Consider the following 27,906-nt stretch of genomic DNA (forward strand, 5'->3'; position numbering starts at 1 on the left):
CTTGGGGAAAGTGTGCAGGCCCCCAGAACACAGATGCCAGAAGCCCTGACTTGTGGAGCTCAAAAGCCTGAGGAACTTCAGTTAAAAGAAAATAAGGTTAGAATAGTAGAAAGGGAAAGAAGTCGAAAGCTCCTATTTAAGTACCTGGGAAAATGAAGAGGAAAAAAAATTATTATTTCAATTACTATGAAAATGTATTTTATTAGAAGATGGGGATTCATCATTGACACTCAAAAGCCCGAAAAGCAATATCCCGCACTATAATACCCCTGTCTCCATGCAGGGAGAATGAGTTATTAAATTGGAAGATGAATGTTTTGCAGTTCAGTTAACTGCATCTGTTAAAAAAAGAAATAGTTATAAACTTGCTGTGGGCCCCCAAACCCTCCCCACTAAAGCTGTCTTTTGCCATCCCCCAACCCTCTGTATCTTCAAGGATTTTGACATGACGCCCCTTTCACATTTCTATGGCGTATGAAAATTCAGGAGTAAGAAAGAAAAAAAGTCAGCAAATTAAATGCAAACCAGAGGTTTTTATTATTATTATTTTAAAAAACCAGTTGCATATGGTTCAATTGTGGCAAAGTGCGACAATGTAAATGCAGTGCATTCTTATGTATAACAGCTTTTCCTCCGCTCCCATGGCAGCCTCAATAACGCAGCGCTTCTGTTCTGCATGAATAAATATGTATAAAATGTAATGCTGCAAAGAAATAAAATCCGATAACTGAAAGATACCATTGCTTAGATTCCGGGAGCAACATGAGGCATCAGCTTTTCTGATTCTTTGGTATTTATGTGAGGAGCCATTGAAATGATAATTTGGAATTTATTATTTTTTTTCAGGGGCAAGTAATTTCCAGCTGTCCATTGGGGCTTTAAGAAATGGAGGTTCTGGTGGTCTACCTGCCCATCCTGTTTTCTGGGTGGGGTCTGTGGCTTCTTCTCTGCTTCTCCATTCAGCCCATATACTCACAGCCTGACCATCCTCTTCCTTCGCCACCTCAGGAGTCAGCCTCGTTAGTGAAATAATGAATTTAGCCCTCTGAGCCAGCTGTGCTTTCTCACCCCTGAGACTCATGTGCCTGATGAGTTGCAAGCTCAACACAATTCCCTGCTCACAAAAGGGGAACTCCACTCTTTCCTCTCTCTAGTCTGGAAATCATATAGGATAGTATTTTAGTAATAAGGGATATGGGAGCCCCTTTTATTTTCTTTTTCCCCTTTCTTCTTTTTTTAACTTTTATTTTAGGTTCAGGGGCACAAGTGAAGGTTTGTTACATAGGTAAACTTGTGTCATGGGAGCTTGTTGTGCAGATTACTTCATCGCTCAGCTATTAAACCCAGTACCCTATCTTTTCTGCTCCTCTCCCTCCTCCTACCTTCCCCCTCAAACAGACTCCAGTGTCTGTTGTTCTGAGCCCCCCCCCCAACCTTTTTTTACTAAAAGAGGAAACTGCGTACAAACTTTGGCACTTCTTGTCCCTAACATTAATACTTGGGACCCTGCTTCCCAGTTAGTCTTGACTTAGTTCCCCGTCATCTGTGAAGGTTGAAGCTGGGAATTATTAGGGTCCAGGTTGTCTAGTTCCAGTCCCCAAGGCTTTCACAAACTGGCCCCAGCCTACCCTTCCTGCCTGTCACCCAGCACGTCACCCACCCGCACTGTCCAGAAACCCTGCGAAGTCTCAAGCTACACCTCTACTTGCACCCTGGGCTTTCCAGATCAGGGGATTGCATTGCGGCTTCCTTCTACTAGCAACGCTTTTTCTAGATTTAGAGTTTTTAGCCTTCAAGATTCGGCTCAGATGTCACCTGTTCTTTTTTTTTTTTTTTTTTTTTTTTTTTAGGCAGACTCTCACTCCGTCGCCCAGGCTGAAGTGCAGTAGTGCGATCTTGGCTCACTGCAACCTTAGCCTCCCGAGTTCAAGTGATTCTTGTGCTTCAGCCACTGGAGTAGCTGGGATTACAGGTATGTGCCACCATGCACGACTCATTTTGGTACTTTTAATAGAAATGGGGTTTCGCCATGTTGCCCAGGCTGGTCTAGAACTCTGGGCCTCAAGTGATCCACTTGCCTCGGCATCCCAAACTGCTGGGATGACAGGTGTGAGCCACTGTGCCTGGCCGACAGATGTCACCTGTTTTGCAACCACTTCTTCCCTTATTACCGCAGCTGCTAATGCATCCCATGCATACAACAGTGGTGTGTCTACTGGCTCTCTCTGCCAGCCTCCTCTAAGGCGGAGATCAGATCTCAACACTTTTCGCATCACCAGTGCATAGGGTCCATGGTGAAATTAACAACATCCAGTGTGTGTTGAAGGACTGAAAGGATGAACCACCCAGAACAGACAGTATCCAGCGTATTCTTCCAGTGCTAAGGACTTTCCTTTCGGCCTCATTCCAGGAGAGGGTTGCCAGGACAATACTTGGGAGCACTTGAAAAGCAAGCAACTCAGGAGAGAGGTTACCATCCAATGATGAAGGTACTACCAATGATGCCATGTCCTGTCTCTAACTCAACTTGCAGCCCGGGGGCACCTCACAATCGTGCTTCATCGATGACAGTGTGTGTTTATAGCGCTTGTGTTGTGAAAATAAACAGCCCTTGAAGTGTAAAATTAGAAGTAAATAAATGAGTTAGGAATTATTTTCTCCACTGTTTAAACAAAGCTACTTCTCAGGTGGGACGTTAGCTGCCTTGGAGCAAAGCCAAAATCTGGCTTGGTTAGCCAGAAAATGTAAACACATTTCTGTTAATGTTCAGAGTAGAAAGGAAAACTCCAAGTTTTAAGGAGAAGCTCTCCTTTAACTGCTGCGTGAGGCTGGACTAGTTATTCAACCTCTCTGGGCCTTGGACCCTTATGTTTAAAATGAGGCTAATAGTGCCTCCTTCATTAAGTCTTGGCCAGGACTGAAATATATGCATTTCATAGCATGATGCTTGGATGAGAAAAGCACTCCATCCATATATATTAGTTATTTGAATTATGATTTGGGTTTCAGGGAGTTTATTCCGCCCTTATAAACATATCAAGTGGACACCATGTTTTGGTCTTTTCTCTCCTCCTTAAACCAGGCTGTGCTACATGGGAATCCTCAAACTGAGCCCTCAGCCTCAGGGATAAGGTGTCCCAGCCATTTCCTCCGTATGGGCGGCTCAGAGCCCTTTTTGTCCACTCTCTCCCTGTCCTCAGTTGTCCGGGTGAGGACAGCTGACTTTGGAATAGAAAGATGATGGGGCTACATGTCCTTATTGTGAATCAAAACCTGGGGTCCGTGTTTTGATTCTGAGGTCAGAATCAAACCAGCCTGCTGGGTTGGTTGGCAGGTCCTTAGGACTTTCATGCCTTGCAAATGTCAGGTTCTTTGCCCTGACTCCAGTAGCCCAGCACGACCCAAGTACTACACTCCTGGGCAGGGCCAGCCAGAGCCAGGAGGCACTGACTGTGTCTCTCCGTAGCCAAAAAACTAGCCGGGAGGAGAGGAGGTAAGGCCAGCAGCTTGTGAACACTCGGCTCACTGGTGGCAGCGGGGAGGAGGCTCCTGGGCTGGGCCGAGACCAGCCGCCCTCACCCCAGGGGCCCACCACCCCACCTCCCCCTCTTGTTATGAAACCCACGGGGACAACCACACATGTGGGCAGCCGGGGGCTTTCCTCAAATTGACAACAGCTTCTCGCTGTCGCTCGGCAGAACATGAGCTGCTTATATAAACACTGCCTCAGAGACACCTGCAGTGTGGGACGCAGGGAGTCGGAGGAGGGTGGAGGGAGAGGCAGAAAGCTGCAGGGTGAGAGAACGGCTCCGCACCCCACCATGGAGGGGCCGTCTGTGCATCCATACACTGCACGCGCGCGCGCGCGCGCACACACACACACACACACACACACACACACGAGGTTGGTTACCTTCTCATCTGTAACCAGGAGGCAGGGAAGAAGGCAATGCAGTCCTCCTTTAGAGACTCAACCTGTGTCCCCAGCCCTCCCCATCTCCTCCCACACCCCCCTCCAAACTCAGCTTGGCTGGGAAAGGAAACTCCCCATTCTGCTGTGTTCCTGCAAGCTGAGTGTTTGCAGGTGAATCTACTCCAGGTACAGGAGCAGCTCCTGGGAGAAAGTGGGTGGAGGGTAAGCATGGAGAGGGAGGGAGGGAGGGAGGGGCGGAATCCCTGGAATTTAAGGTTAGAGAATATAGTAGGGGACTGGCATGGTAAGACGGTATTTGGGGGCCTCTATGGAAAACACATCCTGCAGGTCAGACCAGCATGGGCTCTGTGGGAGAGGGTGGAGGGTCAGTGCATGCTCAGGGAGAGGGCTGTGAGAGGGGGCAGGACCCGGCCAGCCGTGTGGCAGTGGCCTCGGGTTTCCAGGTGGCACTTTCTCACTTTTCTATCTGTCCGTTTACCTGACTTACCAAGTGAGCGAGATTGCTGCCTGCGAGTTACCCCGCTGCTCACATCTAATCACAAAGCGCAGACAGGTGGGGAGGGCTTCCCTCTCCAGGCCTGACACCTCTGGGTTCGGGTCCCCTGACCTCCTTCCTCTGGGCTGCTCACTCGGGCTCTTTGCTCCTGGCCAGCCTGAGCAAGTCAGCAGAGCACAGGATCTCCAAACAGGGGTGCATTCCCTGGCTTCATCAGAGAGGAGGCTTGGAGCTCAGGGAACAGAGAGCAAACTGAATGTCCAGGCCAAGCTGGATGCCGAGGGGAAAACAGCCCTCCTTTTGAAAGTATTCTTGCATTTTAACTGTCATCACAGTTAAGCCACCATGGGCAGACCCTGGAGGCTGGAAGAGGGCATCCAGAATGATGTTGGGCTGGTTTCTTATCACAGAGCACCGGGTAGGGGGATGAGCTAAAAGTTATAGTTCTTGTTCCCAGCTTAGTGTGGCTATGGGGCCGGTGGTATCTCCTCTGTGTTCCTCCATGTCTTTTGAGGCAGAAAGAGAGGACAAGCCCTTCCCTACGGGAAACGCTTTACTATGTTCTAACGTAATCTTACTCTCAGAGCCCACTCACAGCGAATAGATCTCAGCTAGGAGGGGAAGCAGACATCCCCAGGTGACAATAAAGACCAGACGCAGAGGTTTAACTGATGTGTGTGAGGTCACAGAGTGAGAGCGTGGCCTCCGCGATCTCAATGTTGAGAGAATGGCATTCAACATATTGTATTGTGACATGTCTGCTTCTGGGCCGCCTATCCCACCAGGCCGTGAGTGCCCCAGAGGTAGGAACTGTATCTTAGTCACCCTTGTACTTTCAAGCCTCACAATGGGGCCTTGAACGTCTCGTGAACACATGAATTGGTGAGTAGCAGAGATGAGATTTCAAGCCAGTGGGGAGAGATGAACACCCTCAAAAGGAATGTTGACTCCAAGAAACATCAAAAGAGGGACAGAACCTTGAGATTTTCCAATTCCAGCTCTTCAATCTACAGAAGCAACTGAGGTCCAGATAGGCTAGATCACAGGCTCATTCCCACATAGCGAATTCGAGGCAGAGCCAGGACTACCACCTGGCTATTCTCACCACGTTATGCCACAAGCGTCGGGGAGGACAGGGGGCCTCACACTGGGGGAGATGTGATTTCAGGCCTTGAGGCACACACACGCTTGAAAACACAACTGCATGATTCAACAAACATCTGCAGAAGCAATGCAATTATCTCTGAGATCTAAGCGTTGATCGATGGGAGTTTTAATTACCAAAATTTCTTCATCCTCTTCCACAGAAGAAAAAAATTTTCTGATGTGTTTATTTCATGGCAAAATATGGTACGATTCTACAGCACACAGAGGGGTACGTTGCATTTGGGAAAAGGGTGTTAAGCACCATTTTTGCTGTGGTGGTTGTCTCTGCAGCTGAAAATATTGTTCCTTTTGATCTCTCAGACTGAAAAGCAGATTGCCACATGCATCCAAGTTTGGCTTCAAGTGGGAATAGCTCTACCCAAAGTCGGGCCTGAGCAAGGGGATGGGGAGGAGTGAGTAGCCTGGGGCTCTGCCTGGGGCCAGGACCCTGAAGGCGGTGGATGATGGGGAGGGGTAACAAAGCACAGGCACTCGAGTCTGGGAAAGACTTAGCTAGAAGATGAGACATCAGCCCTGAGTGGGCCCCACCTCTTCAATGGGTGCCCATGTGACCTTAGCCACCTCAACTACGGTCCCTGCCATTTACTTCACAGGGCTTTTGTGAGGGTCAAATGACATTAGAACTTGCTTTGAGAAGCTCAAAGGGCTCTATAAATGTGACATATTATTATTTCAGCAGGAACATGCAGGTGGGGGCTGTAGATGGCCGCCCTGGGGTTTTAAAGGAAAAACTTGTTCAAAACTGCTCCCGAGGCAGCAATCACCTGCTTTACATTCACATTGACTTCTCTTTCAGGGCAGCTGTTGGTGTATGTGTTTTGTTTCTGATGCTAAGGCCCTTCCTGAACTGGATCTCCATCCCTTCATTGAGCAGGTGCCTGCTGTGTGGCAGGTCCCTGTGGGCTCTGGGGACAGCTCCAGGTTGCCTGTGCCCTCCTCCCCGCCAGGTGCTCTCCCTACTTGCCCTTCCCTATACCTTCCTCCCCATTCTTCAGTTTTCTTTTGGCCATGCAGAGATGGACATGGAGTGGCCCAGGTGGACCAGTGAGGGTGGGGAGGGGCCACTGGTACTCTAGCAGGGGCAGCCTAGACCCAAACTCTGCTTAAAGCCACTGGTTCTCCTGCCCACCAGGAGTTTCTATAGACCTCAAGACCTTGATGCAGTCCCCAAACAAGGGGAGGCATGGGGCCAGGGCTGGGGCCTGGGCCCGCTTGCCCTCGCCAGGTCCCATAGCCCTTCCTGCTTTGCTCTGCTCCGCCTAGGGGAGGGTGGGGACTGACCCCCATGGCTGCACTTCCCAGGCTTCCCGGGTCCTCTGGATTTAGTTTGAGTTGAGCCATCTAGAGGCATTGGTGGGAAATTAAAGGGCAGGAGGGAGGAAGAAGCTGGGATAGTCCTACCTCTCCCTCTTGGCGTCCAACAGTGACTGTGGCCTTGACTGTGTGCATGGGGCCCCACAGGGCTCCAGTGTCCCCAGGGATGCCCCAGCTTCTGGACTCTCCAAACCCCACATCCTCCCTTTCTCCATCCAGCCTAAGGGCAGTAGTTGCTCATTTTGGGGTGCCTCTCACCCTCTTTTTTTGACTTCTGAGACCTTCCTATCACCTACAAGGACTTGTGCCTTTGCAAGTGTCCAAGGTTGGCCAACTTGCAGACCTGGATGCAGACAGGGCAGAGCCCCTCAGACTCGGGCTTCCTGCAGCTACTATATTTATCTGTTCACTTTTCTCATGTCTGTCCTGCTCCACTAGGCTGAAAACTTCCTGAGTGCAGGACTGGGACCATCTCATTCACAGTTGTATGTCCCCAGTGCCTAGAGCCATGCCAACTATCTAATAGACAGAAAATACTTGTTAAAAGAAGAAATTAGTGGAAACCACTTAAGTTCCAAATAGCGTTCTCCCCATGGGGCAATGCTTCTCCTTTGGGGGTCACCCTCCCTCTTTGGAAAAACTCCTCCTGGGATGAATCTCTGTTGCGGCCTGGATCACACTCAAGCCATTCAGTCCTATGTGGATGATCCTGCCTGCGACAGAGGGAGGCAGTAGCGTACAGCAATTAGGGATGAAACTGTGGGGTGGGAGGCCAGGCTCCACTACTACTTGTGTGGCCGTGAGCAAGTGGGGACTATTGACTTAACCTCTCCACACCTCAGTTTCCCCAGCAGTAAAATGGTGCTGAGAGTGGCGACTCTGTCCTTGGGCTGTTGTAAGAATTACACGAGGTAACAAGCGTGGAAGCCTGGCTACTTCGTAGGCGCTGAATCACTGCCGTCCCTGAGAGCGTCTTGGCTCAATGGGGCGGATGAGGAAGGGGTTGTCAATGAGACCTGGGAGGCTTCTCCAACATGTGGTCATCACTGGTTTTCTGTAAAGATTAGAGAAGCCCCCGGCCCTCCATCTCATTCACCTTTTTCTTGCTTCTCCCTATCCTTTCCCCAATTTTTCAGAGAAAATAAGCATTTAGAACTGGGATCCATCCTATCACTTTTCAGGGAAGGAAATGGGGATACAGGAAATCACAGCAACCTTGCCAAGGCCCACAGCCTGTTATTGGCAGAACTGGGGACATGGGGCATCTTAGTCAAACTCTAGGAAAGCGTAAATCATCAGCACCAGTGACCCAGGCAGTGCTGGCCACACCCAGGCAGCCTTGGACTGAGCAGAGGTGGGAGGAGCCAGCAGGGGGTCCCAGTTGAAGGGAGGTGGGTGCTTTTCCCTCTTGACCTCACAGATCCAGGATTTGGGGTGGTGTGGAGAATGTACCATGACTTTCTGTCATGCACACATGGTGATGCTACCATGCCCTATTTTGATCTTGAACAGAGGGAGGTCTCAAACTGGCAGAAAAGGGACCACAGCTCTAGGAAAGAAAGCAGCTGCAGATGTGAAACTATGAAGGGGTATTCATCGTGTCTTTTTCTTCTGTAATGTTTGTGCTTTGACATTTTGGGGCCTCGCTGATCCTGGGGCCACTGCCCCTCCCAGGGCTAATTCCTAGAGATGGTAAACTCCTCTGAGCACCATTTGCTTATGAAAACCAACCAGTCCAGTGCCCATACTACCAACCACCTCTTCTATCAGATTTTTACACTCCAGGCCACTATCCACCTGCCCAAACCATCCCAGGGTGGGTACTAGACAACTGGGAACAGTCCTTATACCCAGAGCCTGTTGAAGTGATTCACACTAGCCAACCCTAAGCCTGCTCACCCTACCCCACCTGTTCCTCCCACAATCAAGACTCCTACTCGGGTTTTCCCCTGGTTCTCTCTGCCTCCCAACCGAGCCTGGGGCATCCCCCATGTGGCCTTGCAAGCCATACCCCCCGCCTCTAGGGATCTGCGAGTATAAAACTTCCTCCTTCTTGAGAGCCATTTCTGTGTCTGCATGTCTTCCCACACCTGATTAAAACAAATCCCAGACACCATCAAAACAATAGGGGCATCTATACAAAGCAGATATTATGATGCTTGTTTAAAGGTTCAGAAATTCGGACCTGGAAGGACGCTTATCACAATTATCCTTCATTATATCCTTGATCCAAACACTTTCTGATGTGAGAACAGTCCCAAGGAGTCAGCAGAAAGTCCCATCAGTTTCTCACGCTGAGATCAACCTAAATAGTGCTTACCACATCACCACTGCTTTGCATCACCTATTAACACACTCAGATCACTCTCCCAATACTCAAACCCACTTAAAAACCCACACCAGGGATCTGACCTCCCTGTGCCTCAAGGGGCTCTGGCCAGATCTCAACCTCCCACCCCCACATCCCTCTCCAGAGAAGGTTGTGTCCGCACACTTAAAAAAAAAAAAAAAAGTTGAGCTGAAGATGGCACAAAATTAGTTCCTTCGACAGACAAATTTGCTCCTGAAACACTCTGCCAACCTGCTAATGAGTCGTCTTGAACCTTGCGTGGTGTTACCTCTAATTTTGCAGCCTGCTAGGATTTGAGTTCTGTGGACAGCCTCACATTTGCTTTGGAATTATAGGCTGAGTTGCTGCTCACTCCTATTATTGTGCTGTCAATCTTGTATTAGCGCATTATAATATGGTACACTGAATGCATCTGTTCTGTGTATCACAGGGCCTCATTGTCATTTGTTGAATCATTTTGTCTTATATGATTGTTAAGCAATTATTTCATCTCAAGTGGCTTAAATTTTGATTACTGTATACTACTTGCGGGGGATACAAAAAGAGTGGGGTACAACTCCACCATCAGCTAATTTCACCAATTCTCCACTCCAGGGTTCACACATATTTATGTTGGAGTGCAAAGGCTTCTGATGCCCGGACATGTGTCCCCCAATCTGAGAAGGGAGCCAGGAAAGGGGCTGGAGTTGATGCATCTTGACTTAAGGGCTGAAGAGTTGGCGATTTTGGAGGCCAGTGAAGAGCCACATAGAAAATGTCCCGCTGCCTGCCATCGCCAGCAGCTCCTCTTGCTCCTGTCCTGCAGAGAGGGTTCCCACACAGATGGCAGACACAGGGCCCTCTTTAAAATGAAGATGAAGTGCACCTGGTTCTACCACCTAGTTAGAAGCAGTTATGAAGGTTGAAGAGCTGTTATCTGAGATTTATAGCCCCAAATCTGTGAGATAGACTCTCCTAATTAATAAGACAAGGAAGACTAGAAAGTTGCGAAAACTACCTGGCAGGGCTTGGAGCCTGCTGTCACCACCACGATGATAGCACTGTCTTCGCTTCTGAGCCTATTAGAATGTCAGGATGTGCTTTATCCTCTCCTAGTGGGATGGCAGGGTTCACTGGCTATTACGGAGAAGCAAGTGCAGATCACGACTTAATGCTCCAGGAGGAGAGTTAATCAGGGAAGAGCTGGTTAACAAGACTCACTCAGCACATGACTTGAGAACACCAGGAGGCGGAAAGGGAGAAGAAAGAACCTCTTCCAAAGGCAGCATCCACACCCTTGACAAAGGGCCATTTCCCCCAGCCTGGGTTGCTTTCTGACTTCATCCCACCTGAGCATTCGCTTCCTTGTCTCCAGCCTTCACCTGATAAGTTCAATTGACATCCTCTCTCTCTTCTCCCAAGGTCCTCTCCTTAATTTCGCTGCATCCTTCAATGTGAATGTTTGCCTCCCAGTCTGGGATCTGTCTTATTCCCTTTATCTCACCTGAAAAAGCTTTCTCCTTTAATCTCTGCTCATTCAAGTCCCGCCCATCCTTCAAAGTATGGCCAAGCTCACCTCTTCCAGAAAGCCTCACCCTGTGGTGTTATCTCCATCCTGAATCACAGCAGCACTTACTGTGAGATAACTATCCACTTACATCTAACAGAGTTCACTGCACTCTCCCCAAATGAACTGGACACCTGTAGGCAGTAAGAAGAGAATCTTTTTGACCCAGTGGTGCATTCAGTGCAATGCAAGGAAAGACTATGATAATACTGGAAAATGAGTATTACCCAGCCCCAGGAGATGGACACTGTCCTTGCTTGATGCCAGTTCACAAAGAGAGCTCTTGTTTATTGAAAGCTTATGAGTGCCAAGGAATTCACATAAATCATCTCATCTAAATTCTCCAACATTCATGAGATGGTTTCTCTTATTTCCTCCTTTTACGCATGAAGAAACTGAGGCTCAGGAGGTTAGATGACTTGCTCAGAGTCACACAGATAGTACAGGGCTGACCCAGAATTCAAGCCCAGGTCTGGCTGACTCCAGCACCCGCCCTTTCCCTCCACGACCAAGCACAAGAAACAGGCTGGCACTGGCCTTTCCCTGCCATGACTGCCAAGCTGGGTTACACCTGCTGCTGGTCCCCAACACCAGGCACACGACGCAACTGTGAGTCCTCTGGAGTCTGTGAGGGAGCTGGCACTCGCCTTCTGCCTGAAGCAAAGGAGCTGTGCTCTTCAGTTTCAGTGTGAAAAAGCCTCAGAAGATGCCCAGCTTAGATGGACACAGGAGACAGTCTATGGACATCGTCTCCACTCCCTGGCTTCCTCAGCACCGTTGCTAGTGAAGCTACTCTACCCAAGGTCTCCAGTGAACTTCTGAAAGAAGTCAGGACTTCTGCATACAGATGAATACGCCTCGTGGGTATTCACTGGGTCCTCTTGGGAAGCCAGCTCTGTGTCCCAGGCACACCATCTGTGTGCAAGAGTAGGGGAACACCTGAGTTTGGGAATTGCTTTCATACCAGCTTACAGGCCACTCCAAGAACCGGCCTCCTGCTTCATAGTCACAGACTGCCTGCAGGGTTGACTTATGCATCCTTTTGCAGGAGACAGGCTCACTTCTCTCCTGTGACTAACATGGAATTACAGGTTAAGGAGGGAAGTCGTACTCACCTGTTGATTCATTTATTCACTCACTTGCTCACTCATCAATCATTTCTTCAACAATGAAACCCTTACTAGACAAATACTGACTCCCTGCTCCAGAATAACTCTCTGTTCGGTGCTAGGACTGTCAAATGAGTAAGCATTTCTTCCCACAGGCGTTCAGGGTCTATTTCTGCACTTTACAGACAGGCAAGACAGAAGTGATCAGAAGCGGCCACCAACCATGGAGTTCAGAAACACGGCACATTTCTGGAAGAGGCAAAAGGCAACTCTTCCATCCACATTGGTCAAGAGGAAATTCAACACAGCTCACAGCCGTTGAATCTGACCCGGCAGCGTGTGATACATCCCATCGTCTTGTCAGTTAGCAGCTGTGGGACCTTGAGAGCTTCTTAAATTCCCGAGTCTAGACTTTCTTATCTTTAAAATGCAGCTGAAAACAATGCCTGTCTCATGCAGGCGTGGGTTAAATGGAATCGTATATAAAGCATTCAGCACATGTCAAGTCCAGGTCAAGGCCGGCGTGCAGAGGCAGGGAGAGGTGTAACCTCCTTCAATTTGGAGCCATGCAGTACCCTGCCATTTGCAGCCCTTCGGGGTAAGGCTGTAGCCCCCAAACAGCCTGCTGCCCCAGAGCAGTGGCCCAGCAGGTGCGCTGACAGCTCTGGTGCACCTGGCATGCCCCCACTCCTCACACGGCAGCAACAGGGACAGTGACAGGGACCTGAGATGGGGTGGCCCACCTGGCTGGCAGCTGGCACTGGGCACATTGCCCAGAAGGTGGAGAGTTCTCAGTGAGGGGCAGAGGTGGGTGGTTGAGGGAGCAGTTAGCAGCACTGTCTACTGTGGCAGGGGTCTCCTGGGTAAGGTCAGAGGGATTTGAGGAGGCCCAGGGATCACCCCAGGGTGGGGCGGGAGGCTGACGCTGCTGAAGTCAGAAAGTGAAGTTGCAGGATGTAGGGGAGGGGGTGGGACTGTTAGTCTAATTGTGACTCATCTCTCCTTATTTTTCTCCTTATCACTTGTACTTAATTTTTTTTAATCCTCCTAAGTTACTGGGCCTTGAGGACACTCCTAGTGTGTGTGTGTGTGTGTGTGTGTGTGTGTGTGTCTGTGTGTGTATTTCTATACATGTAATTTTTTTTTGAGACAGAGTTTCACTCTTGTTGCTCAGGTGGAGTACAATGGAGCGATCTCAGCTCACTACATCCTGCACCTCCCGGGTTCAAGCGATTCTCCTGCCTCAGCCTCCTGAGTAGCTGGGATTACAGGTGCCCGCCACCACGCCCAGCTAATTTTTGTAATTTTAGTAGAGATGGGGTTTCACCATGTTGGCCAGGCTGGTCTCAAACTCCTGTCCTCAGGTGATCCGCCCACCTCGGCCTCCCAAAATGCTGGGATTACAGGCATAAGCCACCACGCCCAGCCACTCCTAGCATATTTTTATAATATTGAGCAAATAAGATGGGGTGGTGGTCCATGCCTGTAATCCCAGCACTTTAGAAGGCCAACGTGGGAAGATCGCTTGAGCCCAGGAGTTTGAGACCAGCCTGGGCAACATGGAAAAACTCCATCTCTATAAAACCTTTAAACATTAGCCGTGTGTGGTGGTATGCGCCTGTAGTCCCAGCTACTAGAGAGGCTGAGGCAGGAGGATCACTTGAGCCCAGAAGGTCGAGGCTGCAGTGAGCCATGATCGCATTTGCCAGCCTTGGTGACAGAGCAAGACCATCTCAAAGAACGTATTTACCAAATGAAGTTTTATGATGTTCTCTAGCACTTTTTAGTTTATTCTCTTTAAAAAGAAACCCTCTGAAGTGTCTCTGGAGAAGACAAACGCATGTGCGCGCGCACACACGCTGGGAACAGGAGCTGCTTCGGTAGATAACAGTGGGAGGAGGTTAGCTTTTCACTGTGACCCTTATCTGTACACCTGCTAACTCAAAATAATTTAATAACAACAACAATGACAATAAAAGGGGAGTGAGTGCTCTCATTTTAATTGCTTTCTATTTATTTCCAGTTAATTGTCTTCCCTGTGGTGGCCTGCAGGGGACTCCACACATCTTCTTTAGGACATAACTTTAGGTTGCAGGACCGACCTAGATGTTTGGCCAACCCACCCACTTCTTCTTCTTTTTTTTTTTTTTGAGACAGTCTCTGTTGCCCAGGCTGGAGTGCAGTGGTGTGATCTCAGTTCACCGCAACCTCCACATCCCAGGTTCAAGCAATTCTCCTACCTCAGCTTTCTGAGTAGCTGGAATTACAGGCGCATGCTACCAAGCCCAGCTAATTTTTGTATTTTTAGTAGAGATGGGGTTTTAGCATGTTTGCCAGGCTGGTCTCAAACTCCTGACCTCAGGTGATCTGCCTGCCTCGGCCTCCCAAAGTGTTGGGATTACAGGCGTGAGCCACCGTGCCTGGCCCCAACCCATCCAGTTCTAAAAGGACCGGCCACAGGAGAACCTTCAGTCTTGGCCTCTGCTATGAGGGTGGGGCTTGTAAGTGAGGTGGCCATGGCTTCTGCCTGTCTCTGGCCAGACTCCTGGAGCCCTCCTGGGCTGGACCACACCGGTTTGCTCAGGGGCACTGGTACCACGTCCCCAGATTTCCAACCAGGATCTCATACATCACTATGATATCATCTTCCTAAACCATTAATTTCATGCTATTCCTGTGCCCAGAAAACTGCAATGCCTCGCTCTGTTCCGATCAAATCTCAGCGTTCTGGGCCTCTGCCACCAAGCCTTTGTGTCCAGCTGGCTGGTTCCTCACTTCTGTCCAGCATGCCACCAGGCCTCCTCTTACTCCATGTCAGGAAGTGCTGGGCTCAGGATTCTTACACCTTATTCCCCATGCTGGGAGCTCCCGTCTCTCCCCTTTCCCGGCTAACCCAGGGCTAATCCCGGCCACAGGCTTACTCCTCCAGGAAGCCTTCCGGGCTTTGTAAAACTCCCATATGCTCAGTCACTATGTGATTTAACCACTGAGAAGTAGTTTATTCAAAAGTATGTTCATTTTGTCTTTCTCAAGTGGATCATAAGCTCTCTGCATTCCCATAGCACCAGGCTTACTGCCAGGCACAATCTTCAAACCTCGAAAACGACTTGATTTGATTTGGAGTCAAAAGACCTGGGTTTGACTTCTGACAGCCTGAGTTTGCACAGTTATAAAATGGGGATAATTTTCCTACCACACAGGATTTGTTGAAATAAGAGCTCGGGAGCGGGAGACGAGCTCCATTTTGGAGCTGAGAAAAGGAGGAAAAGACGACCATGGGGGTGAGAAACAGCAGGAGGCAGAGGCTGGGCCATCTGAGCGCCCTCAAAATCCAGACCAATGCAGGGGCTGAGAAGAGGATGGTGGAAGCTGAGCTTTGCGAAGAGACCCCAGTCTCCATCGGAAGATGCTACCCTGTTCTCCTTTTTGTTGTAAGGCTCCGGGGAGCTCAGAGTTTAGGGAGATGGTACATGGGAGAGAAAAATTAAAGGCAAGAGAAGTCTAAGGAAGTCGTCAAAGCACAGCCAGGCAAACAGAACCCTTAAAGGAGGTAAAAGGTAATGCCATAAATTACAGCTTAAAAGCCTCGTTTTGGGCAAATTGCTTTTTAAGAAGCAGACAAACTCTATCAATAGCATCTACCGTATGTTTTTATAAAGTGCAGAAATATGTTTTTAAAAGGCCAGTAAATAAAGTTCCTATCGATTTGAACTCAAGTGTAATCTGTTTTTCTGTCTGCCACCAACACTGGTAATAAAGCAGAATCATGTAATACGGTATTTCAGCTAATGTGACTATACATCACTGCAGGGATGCCCTGTGACCATCTATCATTTTCTATTGGTATTGCTTAGCTGCAGAATTTATAAACTTGCTCCAAATTGATGCAATGTTCAATTTTCTTTTCCAATTTATTTTTGGTTGAGCCAAGCGATATTGAGGTTTCTGAGCAAGCCGCTGAGCACCACCAGATGTTACCTGGAAGACCTCACACTTCTTCATAGGAGTGAGGAGAACATGAGCCAGTACTTGCCACTCTCAGCAGGCACAGAGACGGAGGGCCCTGGAAGGAGATAGGTGATGGAGAAGAGGTAGCTTCCTCCCCTGAGGACCCAGCAACGATTGTGCTCCAGGAAATCCAGGGGCTGAAGGTGAAAGGCAAGAGAACATCCAAGAGAGAAACTGCAGTAATGAACACTCAAGAGTCTGGGACTTTCACTAAGGTACAGACATCAGTTCAGTAGGTCTCGATGGGGCCTGCAGTGGCACATCTCTAACAAGTGGTCAGGGAATACTGATGCTGCTGGTCCATGGACCTCACTTTGGGCAGCAGTTCTCTCGAATTTTAGGAACTTTATGTCAATAAGCAACCTCAAGTCATAGACTTACAAATTTCAGAGCTGGAAAGATCCCAAGGTGAAATCTGGTGCATTCTCCGTTGTTTACATGGGGAAGGTATTATTAGCCCTATCTTTCAAACTCCCAGCTTCCCCTCTCTGTGCCCCAGTAGCACTGTGGGGCACACCTTTGTAGTGGCACTTGCCACATCATACTGTGTTGTCCACCAGACAGAGAGTGTCTAGAGGTCACTATGTTCGGAGGCCGCCTGGCAGGTGGCAGGTAGCAGGGCAGTGTGGTGGACAGAGTTTGAAATAAGACAACATGGGTTTGAATCCTGACATTTACTGGCAAGCATGCTTGATCGTAGGCAAGTTACTTTACCTTCTTGAACCTCACTAGTAACTTGGGAATAAAGTTCTTTCCTCAATATCTTCCTTTTTTTTTTTTTTTTTTTTTGAGACAGGGTCTCACCCTGTCACCCAGGCTGGAATGTAATGGAGCAATCTCAGCTCACTGCAACCTCTGCCTCCCGGGGTTCAAGTGATTCTCCTGCCTCAGCCTCCTGAGTAGCTGAGATTACAGGCCTGCACCACCACATCCGGCTAAATTTTTGTATCTTTAGTAGACATGGGGTTTCACCATGTTGGCCAGGCTGGTCTTGAACCCCTGACCTCATGATCTGCCCGCCTCAGCCTCCCAAAGTGCTGGGATTACAGGTGTGAGCCACCACTCCTGGCCCTTCCCATCTTATTAAATAGGATAACATATGCAGCAAAATGACCTTGACAAATTACCAGATGTCCAACAAAAGTCAGCTGTTTATATATTTCTTCAGTATGCACTTGCCAGATGAATGAATGAATGAATGAATAGTTACATGGCAGCTGAGGCAAAGAAAGTATAAGTGGCTCACACATAGGAAGAGGCCAGGGAAGAAGGTGGGGTGGAAGCCATGGAGCCAGGCTCCTCCTGCCCTCTGTCCTACCTCGCCTGCTGTCTCCCACATCCTCACTTCCCTCCAGTGAAACCCAAGTAACAAATCCAAAACGTGCTAATTTTGGCCTCTTGGGCTGGTGTGATTCATCCCACCCAGAAGGTAAAGCTGTTTAGGGGAAGGAGGAGTCTGGGTGTGGGGATGACAATATGGGATAGTACTGTCTCTAGCACACAACGGGAAGCTTCTGATGCAACATTCAGGGTCCTTTGGGCAAATGTTCCATTTATTTATGGAGAAGTCTCAGAGAGATAGCTTAAGCCCTTAGTGAGGCCCACTTAGGTGGGCCCGCCTCAGACAGCAGAGGAGGAATGGAGCTGGGATTATAACCGGGTCTTCTGACCCTTCCTCATCATCCTCCCACCATGGGCCACAGCCTCTTTCTCAGCTTAAGAAACCAGGGAAGGAGGAAGTAGAGGGACTAAGAGTCACACTTCATTGAGCCAAGTTGTGAGAAATAAAACTTCAGTAGTCAGCCTATTTCATGCTGAAATATCTGAATAGTTTTCTAAGTAATATCTTTTCTAAATTATTTTTAAATGGCATGTATGAATTGTTTTAAAAATCATGGCATAATATACATAATTTAAAATCTACCATCTTAACCGTTTTTAAGTGTATAATTCAGTAGTGCGAAGTCCACTCACACTGTTGTGTGACGTCACCACTATCCATCTCCATAATGCTTTTCATCTTGCAAAACTAAAACGCCATACATACCTCTGGTAGGCGAGTTTGTTGACTCCATTCGTGGTGGAATAATTCCTGGAGGCCTAAGCTACAGCACACTTCTCAGCCCATCTAACAATTTTCTATATTAACTAGTTTTCTGCTTTAAAAAAAGCTAGAGTATCATTTCCATTTTCTCCAAGTAAACACGGACTGACATCATGTTTTGGAACTAGAAGAGGTTGTAGGCTACAGAGCCTCATGTTTGGGGTTGGTTATCTGTCTGTTTGGGTTTGAAGACAGGTAAAGATTTTCTGGTTCCAGCCAAGATAGAACATCAGGAACCAGATTCACTCTACCACCCGAAACAATGAAAACACTGAACAAAATATGTGAAATAATGGTTTCCAGATTTTGAACTTCAGGCAGTGTGGGGCAGTAATCAGCAAAAGAGGGAAAACAAACGAGGAAGATCTTATAATCACCCCAACTTACTTCCTGATGGAGTTTCTAGGCAGCAGTACAGAGAGAGAGGGAACCCAGGGAACCTGGCAGTCACCCTGAGTTGAGGAGATAGATCTCAAGTCAAAGGAGGTTAAGGTGCTCACAATTCACAGAGTAGAGACAGCTGTGCAGGGACAGAACTGTGGAAATTGCAGAAGGTCCTCCTTGAGTCTTCAGTTGAGTACAGATCAGCATGTGCATGTGAGGAAACTGAGAGCAAGGAAATAATTTCCCGAAAGAAACAGAGAGTAAAGTCTATAGGGCTCACACAAGGCTGAGAATAAACTTGTATTTTCACCAGGCACAGTAAAAAAGCTTCAGAATTCCTGGGGCAGCAGCGAGCGTATTCAGCAGTGGGGCAAAATCACCCCTAGAAAAAGGCTGCTCGTGTCCTGTTTACCAAAGTTTAAAAGCAAGCTTGAGAAGGATCAGACTGCTTTCAATGAACCTAACCATATGCCAGATCACAGCTCAAAAATATTTATGAGATTATAATGACATTTCACACCTAATGAAGTAAAAATTCACAATGTCTGGCACCTAAAAAAAATTACTAGACATGTAAAGAAGCAGGAAAATAGAAACCATAACAAGGACAAAAGGCAATCAATTGAAATAGACTGGGAAATGATACAGATAATAGAATTCATACACAAACATATTAAAACAGTTATTATAACTATATTGCGTATGTTCAAGAGGGTAGGGGAAGGCTTACATATTCCCAGAGACATAGAAAATATTTTTAAAGACCCAATTCAGATTTGAAGAGATAACAATTTCATTGTCTATGATGAAGAACACACTGGATGAGATTTAACAGAAGGTTAACTATACAGAATAATATATTAGCAAACTTGAAGACACAGCAATAGAAACTATTCAAAGTAAAACACACAGAGAAAAGACTGAAAAAAATCCCACTAGAATAGCATATCAGTGAGCTGTGGGACATCTTCAAGTAGCCAAATACACATGCAATTGGAGTCCCTAAAATTCCCTTTGAGGGAATATTAGAAAAATTATTAGAAGAAATAATGGCTGAAAAATATCTAAATTTGATGAAAACTGTAAACCCACAGATCTCAGAAGCCCAACCAAAGAAATGCCAAGCACAAGAGACATGAGGAAACTACACCAAACACATCACAACCAAATTGCTTAAAACCAGTGAAGATGAGAGCACAGGTTACCATTAGCAAATGTGTCACCGGCAGCCTGTGGCATATAGTAGCAAAATAATCTTGATTATCAAGTGTGATTACCTAGAACGAAGTCCCCATTGAAGAGAAGAGTTTGGTGGAGTTGCACGATAGATGATTATGTCAGAATGATGAATACAAAGATGTTGGAATAAGATGACTTCTTCTGCCAGAAGTGGGAAAAGTAAATAAAAATAGTTAGAAGCTTGAGGTTTAAATTCTTGGCACAGCCAGGCATAGTGGCTCACATCTATAATCCCAGCACTTTGGGAAGCCAAGGCAGATGGATGGCTTCAGCCCAGGAGTTCGAGACCAGCCTAGGCAACATGACAAGACCCCGTCTCTACAAAGAAAAAAAAAAAGCAAAGCACAGTGGCATGTGCCTGTAGTCCCAGCTACTCAGGAGGCTGAGGTGGAAGGATTGCTTGATTCCAGGAGGTCAAGCCTGCAGTGAACCATAATAGTGCCACTGCACTCCAGCTTGGGCAACAGAGTGAGACCCTGTCTCCAAAATAAAATAAAATGAAATAATAAAATAAAATAAGTAAAAATTCTTGTCTCAAGCCTCAATCAGAAGAGCAGGGAACAGTTAGGACTATCCTGAAAGAATCTCCTATGGTTTGTAGTTTCAGGGCCAACAAAACTGAAATCAGAAGTGGAGTCTGACTCAGCAGGTTGTTGAATTACAACCTAAGTTAAGTTCACAGCCTCATCAGGTCTCTTATGGGAGAGGGTTTTGACTGGGAAAGATGGAACCCTGTGAACTGGGATGCTGAATTCAGATAACTGAGACTTAGACCCTGCTGAGCCTCCCTTTCCAGCAGAAGCTGCCCCTTCTCCCCAGGTCCTGTCTTGCAAGAGAATCCTGATTCTTCCTGATGTCCACATTTACCACGCCTGGCTGCTCCTGACCTGTTCTAGAATCAGGTTTCAGCACAGCCAAGGGAGACAAGCACGAACTCTGATTCTGAAACAGTGGACTTTCACACCAAAGTAGGTGCCATTTGTTTTTAAATATTTATTGGCAGAAATCTGAGAAATATATAGTAAGGTGCTGATCACAGAGGAAAGAAGATCATTTTCAATTGGGCCTTATTGATCAATATGGATTCTGGATCCAAGGTACTGGCTGGATCATCTGGGTATGGTTCTGTTTGCTCAGTGGGTTATCTGAAATGAAACCTGAACTCAATGGCATCCTATACTAAATAAAGCTAAGGTGACAGAAATTCCTTGATATAAAGCAAGGAATCTTAATACCTGGAGAGGTATAATAATGTTGGGATGGGCTTACACATGTGTTCCCCACATGCCCTCCTTCACTCTGTCCCATAAGAACATAGTTCCTTCATGAGCATTTAGACACGTTTTTGGTGAGGGGGATGCCAGCATTCTTTTTTCCTTGGTTTTCTTCAGAGTTTATCTTTGGTTTTTAGCAGTTTGATCATGATATATCTGGTCAGATTTTTAAAAAAATTCTGATTAAGGTTCTCTGAGTATCTTGGATCTGTGGTATGTTGCCTTTCTTTAAGATGTTCTTGGCCATTATCTCTTCAAATAGTTCTTCTACTCTGCTCTCTTTTCTTAATGAGATCCCAACTATACATATGTTAGACCATTTTATGTTGTCCCACGGTTCTTGGGTGCTCTGTTTTGTCCCCCAGCCTTCTTTTCTCTCTTTATATTTCTTTAGATAATTTCTGTTGCTCTATCTTCAAGTTCACTGATTTTTCCAGTTTACATCTGTTATGTCTGATTTTCTGAGAAGCTTAAGTTCCTGTTTCAGTAACCTGTCTAGTTTTCCAAGTTTGTTAGAAGTTCTGCTTTTTGGGGCACATTACCTCCAAGGGGATGAGACCCATCCTTGAACCCAGCCTAGGTAGCATTGGCCCTGCTTCCCATGGGCAGGTTTCTTCATGCCAGTCTCTCTCTGCCTGTGCTCCCAGTTACTCCCTACCTAGTGCCCCCCCTGCCATGGGGCAGATTTGCTGTGTGGTATCAGACAGTTGCCTGAAAGTTGCTGGTAATGTGGTTGGAGAGATGAGATATGTTCCCAAATCCCACATCCTGGCATCAAGGGAGACAAGTGCCACTGAAACTTAGAATGACGTGGGAACCCAGAAGAAGATGTGCTAATCTGGGAGGAGAGACAGGGAGTGGAGCTTGGACAATCACTGTCATAGCTGGAGTATGATCTGATGAAGATCTGAACTAGAGCAATACATAGGCCAGGGTAATACCAATTAATCAGGAATGACTGAGTTTTGCTCCTGCTGACCTATCAACTCTTACTCCAATGGCTCCTTTAACCGATGGCTGCAGTGTTCAGTGAGGGTATTATCCAGGCTCCAACCTGCTTGCTCAGAGCCATCCTCAGGCTAAGGGGAGTCTTCTCTGATCTCCCCTCTTCATCCCAATAATGGGGTTTCTCCCATCCCTCCTGCTAGGGGTTTCTTGGGGCTCACTCAGGCACACTCCTACTCTCACTTTCCTGACATCTTGTGTTTCTGGTTCAGTGTTTTCTGGTTCTGGGTACCTGGAGAACCACGTTATCTATTTCTCATTTCCCCCACCAGTCCTTGGCCTCTTTATTATTGTTCAAACTGAGGCTCAGGAGTGACACAGACTCTCCCAATGCCTCATTCAGTCCTTAGTAGAACCAGCATTACAAAGAGATTGCAAGGTGACAACTTATGATAAGGCAGAATTTTGAAGGTGTCAGGTGCCTCAACTATGTCACCACCTGTTATATGATGCCTTAAAATCCACAATTAGTGTCTCTTCCCTGTAACTCACTAGTTCTCAATGTGTATTGATGTACATGATAGTTTCTCTCTTCATCTCTAATATATATGATATATATGGTATATTTGGATATTTTTATATATAACATATTTAGATATATATAGCTAAATCTAAAATGGATAATATACCTATACCTATCTATATATATTTGTGTGTTATATATATACACATATATATGTATGTATGTGTATATATATAATCCAAATATACTACGGCTTAGTGTAGACATTGAGATGTGGGAAAGATTTTTTGAAGCATAGGAGAAACGTTCAAAATTCAGTAAAAACCTGCTTTTTCTGCTAATTGAGAAAATACAGCCCCTTTTCTTCTCCTCCTCTTCCATCTTCTTTAAGTTTAAGACTGTTCAGACTCTTATCATGCCAAGTCCCTGGGGACAGATCACATTGTAAGCTGCTATCAGTCACTGCACTGCAACGGGATGTGATGTATTCAGAAGCACAGACATGGATGGAGGAGGGGAGGTAGAGGAGAATGAAGATACTGCCTGTCGAAGGGGAAGAGAGCTGTGGGAAAGGACACACTATTAGAGTATTGAGGCACCAAAAACAAACGCTTTCATAGCCTTACTCAGGCTTATCTCTGCCATTTGACTCTTAAGACCTAGCTCTCTGGTTTTAGTATGTGTAAAACCACCACTGAGTATTTTTGCTTTCCTTATTCAAGCCTTACAACAAACGTATGAGATGGGTATTACTAATTCCATTTTATAGTTGAGTAAACTGGCTTGGAGAGGTGAGTTTCAAAACCATTTCTATCTCCAGCCCAGATGTTTCCTTTAAACATCAAACTCATTTAAAAATACTTAACATCTCTCCCTGGACTCACACACTCACCATGTCCAGATCAGAGGCCCTGAGCTCTTGTACTCATCTCCTAAACTTGCTCTTCCCTCGGCCTTTCCCATGTGCTATGAAATGAACTGTGTCTCCCAGAATGCTCTGTTGAAGTCCTAACCCCCATTGTGATGGTATTTGGAGGTGGGGCCTCTGGAGGTGATTGGGTCATGAGGGTGGGACCTTCATGATGGGATCACTAAACCTATAAGAAAAGACCCCAGAGAGCTCACTCTCAACCTCCACCATGTCAGGACACAGTGAGAAGGTAGCCATTTTCAAGCCATGGAGGGAGCCCTCATCAAAAACTGAATCTTCTGGCACCTTGATTTCATAATTCCAGCTTCCAGAAGAGTGAGAAAATAAACATCTGTTGTTAAAGCCACCCAGTCGGCCGGGCGAGGTGGCTCACGCCTGTAATCCCAGCACTTTGGGAAGCTGAGGCGGGTGGATCACCTGAGGCCAGGAGTTTAAGACTGGCTTGGCCAACATGGTGAAACCCTGTTTCAACTAAAAATACAAAAATTAGCCAGGCATGGTGGTGGATGCCTGTAATCCCAGCTACTTGCAAGGCTGAGGTGGGAGAATCGCTTGGACCTGGAAGGCGGAGGTTGCAGTGAGCCTAGATCACGTCGCTGCACTCCAGCCTGGGCGACAGAGGGAGACTCCACCTCAAACAAACAAACAAAAAAAGCCATCCAGTCTATGGTATTTTGTTATGGAAGCCCAAGCTAAGACACCATGACAGAAAATGGTCACTCAATCCTCCCAGCCAGCCATCAGTGGCTCAATCTAATCTGCCGTCAGTGGCAGGTTCTCAATCAAAGTGCTCCAAGCTCTGGTTTGCAGTAAGTTTAGAAAGATAACCACAGACATTCATGCCCAAGGGAATGTTCCCCTCACGCCCTGCACCCCTAGGTGAAAGCTAGAGGTGGCCCCTTGGCTGTTAGCTCCTCTTTGTCCCTTTCTTTATCCTCTGTACGTCCTTCTCGATGGTCTGGCATAGCGGAGATGCTGCTTATAACAGAAAATATGTGGTTGAAATCCAGGCTGAGGGGCTAGACAGGTCGTGGGATAATAAAGGGGTGAATTTGGAGGGGCTGGGCCCTGGGGAGGCCCCCTTACTGCCCGAGACGGAGAAGTTCAGGAAGGCAGAGAGGGACGGGCCCCATCCTGTAAACTAGGCCTGGCAAGGAAACTGAGTCTCAGTATCCCTTTGCTAGTCCCTGCTGTGGAGAGCTCCAAGGAGGTGTGGCTTGGCTAAATAAAGTCCATTGTCCCAGACAGGCGGTACAGCACAGTGGTTCATTCACAGCCTCTGAAGTTCGAGAGCTAGGACCCAGGGCAAGCTACACATACCTGCTTCCTCATCTGGAAAATGGGGGAAGTAGTGGTACCTACCTCAAAGCATTGTTGGAAAGATTAAATGATGATGATACATAAAGAATATAGCCCTGCTAGCCCAGCTCTCTGGAGGTAGAAAAGCTGCCCTATGCAGGCTGCACACAGACTCAGGGAGCCAAGGGCTGCCGGGAGCATTTGGCCATCATTGCCCCTTTCCCAACCCAAGGCTCTGCAGGCAAGTGCCAGCTCCTGTCTGTGGAGCCTTGGCCCATGGAAAGGCAGAGAGAATGGCTCTCGTGTCCCTGAGGGTCCCAAAGAGCTTCCATGAGGGAGATGAGCCTTCAAAATCATTAATTCTGAAAAGCCACACATGACAAGGAACCTGCTTTTGCAGGGGAAAAAGAAGTGTGTTTGTTAGCATTCTGTTCTGGGAGGTTCTTTAGGTGCACCCTGCTTCTCAAGCCTGATCCTGGGCTTCTGGAACCTGCAACTCACCCCGTTACCATGGTGTCTGCTGAGCAGCACCTGGCAGTGGTGCCTCTCATCTCAGCAAAGTGGCTATGACTACTGGCTACTTTTCCCCTAGCCAGGGTGAGGAGACGAGAGAAGAGGGTGCAAGGCATCTCATCTGCTCAGTGCTAGAAAGGGAATTAAAATATTGCAGAGAAATCGCAGAATTCGTGAGTGCACTGCTTTTCATTTTTCAAAGAGCTTTTGTGGGCATTATATCACCTGAGCCATCTAAGAACCCTGGGACAGCAGGGATGACCAGGAATGTTTAATTTGCCCATGTTATGCATGAGGAGATCAAGAACGTGGAGAGGTTAACCTTCTCACCCGTGGTCAAAGTTAGTGACAATGGGAGGAGCATAGCACAGAGAAATCTCAAAAACAAGAAGGAGACCTGGCTTGTGGTTTGGGCTCTATCACCACCTGCCTGCATGACCTCGGGCAAGAGCCTTATCTATGCTTCAACTTTCTTGTCTGCAAACTGAGGAGCAGGAGACCTGCTGCACCAAGCCCACAGGACTACCATGAGACAAAGCTAAGGGGTCGGAAACAAGTAACAGGCTCTCTAAATGTAAGGCATGGTAAGAATGACTTACCAGGAGGTCATGCATCCCACAGCACAGCTGAGAATGGGGAGGGGTCAGGGAGGGGTGTGAGACGACTTTAGTGAGCGCCTACTACAGAAAGAGCTCCATGTATGCTAATTGGTTCCTTCAAGTACTTTTTCTCCCTTGATCCTCTTGGTACCCCATTACAAAGATATTATCTCGACCGAGCGTAGTGGCTCACACCTGTAATCCCAGCACTTTGGGAGGCTGAGGTGGGTGGATCACTTGAGGCCAGGGGTTTGAGAGCAGCCCGGCCAACATGGTGAAACCCTGCCTCTACTAAAAATACAAAAATTAGGCAGGCATGGTGGTGGGCACCTGTAATCCCAGCTACTTGGGAGGCTGAGGCATCAGAATCACTTGAGCCCAGGAGATGGAGGTTGCAATGAGCCAAAATCACGCCACGGTACTCCAGACTGGGTAATGGAGGGAGACTCTGTCTCTGTCTCAAAAAAAAAAAAAAAAAAAAAAAAGATATTATCTTATTTACTTTTACAGATGAAAGAACTAAGCCTAAGAGGTTGAGAAACTTAAGCTAGATGGATACAGAACTCAGATCTGAACTCACATCTGTCTATCCTATGCTGATTTCCTGGTCCCACCTCTGAAAAATACACCAGAAGCCATTTTATATGTGTCACAGGGCTCACAGGCTACAGCTCAGGCACTTGCCTCACATCCTCATTCTAAGCCTATTTACTCTTAGTTTAGACATAATTCTGACATACTCAGCTCTCAGGTTGCCCACACCACCACACATCAGAAGGACCATAAGGACACTAGTCATCCTTGACAGCAGCAAGAAGTGACAGATGACAGGAGGATGATAAAGTGCTTAAAAATAATTTTAGCAGTTTGGTGTGGTTTTGTGTAAGAGCAAATAGCCCTACACATTTCCTTGATCCTCACAGATATCACTGCGCATTATCTAAGAAAAGTTCTGCCTTCCTTATGAACATAAAACAAAACCTATATTCCACGGGCAGGCCTGGCTCCAGAAGAAGAATCTTCACATTGGGTGGGGCGGCTGGTGAAATGACAGAGGCAACACGTATTCACTGAAGACTTGCAGGCAGCAAGATGGAAGCAAGAGAAGACAGTGACATGAAATAGATGATCTGGTGTAAAATCGCCATTGACTTATTATAGACATGACCAATGAAGATGGATCGGGACTCTTTCTTGTGTCAGCACAGTCCTAGGCCTCGGGGATTCAGTTATGAGGTTGACTCTCTCTGCTGTCTTGGAACTACCTAGGGTCGGTCCTGCAGGGAGTGTGTCATGTTGATCTTCAGCTTCTAACCTCTGGGGAGGGACGTAGCCCCTCCTGGTCCACCTAAAGTCATCTTTAATACTGCCCACCCACTCTCCACACTGTGCAGTTTGACTAACGCAACCTCCAGAGTTCTAATTCCCTGTCATAGATGATTGAGAACTAGGGCAACCTCCTCTCCAGGGCAAGGCCAAACCTGCTCAAAGGATCCCGGGCTGGGGGCGTTGCAGGCTGTGTAGGAGCACAACAACAGAACCCCAGTGAGGATACAAGTCAACAACTCTGGCCACTGCTGAAAAGAATTGCTTGTACTTAGCGACAGATGTTCTGTGACAGATGTTTACAATGATGACACTGCATCATTTAACAAAGGTTAAATCACGTTCACTAGACTCTGTTTAAGAAGCCATGGCCATGCGTCCTGTTTTAGAAAGACTGCCATTACAAATGATTCAAATAAGAAGATTGAGTACATGAATGAGCCAGGGTCAGCTATCCAGAAGATGAGCTTAGAAAGAACAGCTCATTCTCAAGTGTGGCATTACTGCATTGCCATTTTTAATTTTAAAAACCTATGCAAATTTTAGCTGGGCGCGGTGGCTCACGCCTGTAATCCCAGCACTTTGGGAGGCTGAGGCAGGTGGATCACCTGAAGTCAGGAGCTTGAGACCAGCCTGACCAACATGGAGAAACCCCGTCTCTACTAAAAAATACAAAAATTAGCCAGGCATGGTGGCACATGTCTGAAATCCCAGCTACTTGGGAGGCTGAGGCAGGAGAACTGCTTGGACCTGGGAGCCGAGAACTCACCATCACACTCCAGCCTGGGCGACAAGAGCGAAACTCCATCTCAAAAAACAAAACAAAACAAAACAAAAACAACCTA

At 47.2% G+C, this 27,906-nt stretch overlaps 1 protein-coding gene and 1 long non-coding RNA gene across 3 annotated transcripts in view; one reads left to right on the forward strand and one right to left on the reverse strand.

Moving 5' to 3' along the window:
• Nucleotides 1-27,906, reverse strand: part of PEBP4 (phosphatidylethanolamine binding protein 4) — a 225,954-nt gene that overhangs the window by 158,224 nt on the left and 39,824 nt on the right. The window lies entirely within an intron of this gene.
• LOC117093395 lies at nt 3,908-13,916 on the forward strand. The gene is made up of 4 exons (XR_004441127.1): nt 3,908-4,084; nt 6,394-6,471; nt 9,856-13,139; nt 13,571-13,916. It is a non-coding gene; the product is annotated as an uncharacterized LOC117093395 (long non-coding RNA).

This window comes from Trachypithecus francoisi, unplaced genomic scaffold (genome assembly GCF_009764315.1).
Source record: "Trachypithecus francoisi isolate TF-2019V2 unplaced genomic scaffold, Tfra_2.0 Contig01440, whole genome shotgun sequence".
Lineage (NCBI taxonomy): Eukaryota > Metazoa > Chordata > Mammalia > Primates > Cercopithecidae > Trachypithecus > Trachypithecus francoisi.